The 384-nt window shown below is 36.2% G+C and overlaps 1 protein-coding gene across 1 annotated transcript in view; it reads left to right on the top strand.

Annotated features, from left to right (window-relative positions):
* LOC118332064 (neuronal migration protein doublecortin-like) overlaps positions 1 to 207 on the top strand; it is a gene marked incomplete in the record, with an annotated part of 26,731 nt that extends 26,524 nt beyond the window's left edge. Inside the window, 1 exon segment of the mRNA XM_035667194.1 lies at positions 1 to 207. This exon segment is cut by the window's left edge and continues 1,354 nt beyond it.
* Between the last annotated feature and the right edge of the window lie 177 nt (positions 208 to 384).

The following is a 384-nucleotide window of genomic DNA, read 5'->3' as shown; positions in this document are numbered from 1 at the left end:
AACTATTGGTTCTGTATAACCTTACATGCTAATAATGTTCTTGTTTCCTGGATTTTTCTACAGCTTATTACAGTGCTACAGCATATAAAACATAAAATGTTGGTTGTCTTGTGTTAACCGGCCCGCCACCATGTAAGATGGATGGTGTGAATTCATCACCTACAGTGGTGCCTTTTTTTTAGATTACTGTCTTTTGATAAAAAAAAATGAAATGGGACATCAAAGGCTTGTTCTTTGTTAACAGCTGTTTGTAAAACATTTTTAAAAGTCTTGAATGAGGAGGCCTCCCAACACACTTTGTTTTGTAGAGTTACAGGACACTTTATCATGGTGTAAATATGCTCCCTTCCTGAGCTCTTTCATATGTATGCCTTTCTGATCGAA

The sequence above is a fragment of the Morone saxatilis genome, unplaced genomic scaffold, assembly GCF_004916995.1.
Source record: "Morone saxatilis isolate NCDOM2014 unplaced genomic scaffold, NCSU_SB_2.0 Contig20, whole genome shotgun sequence".
Lineage (NCBI taxonomy): Eukaryota > Metazoa > Chordata > Actinopteri > Moronidae > Morone > Morone saxatilis.
This window is presented reverse-complemented; position numbering and strand designations above follow the sequence as displayed.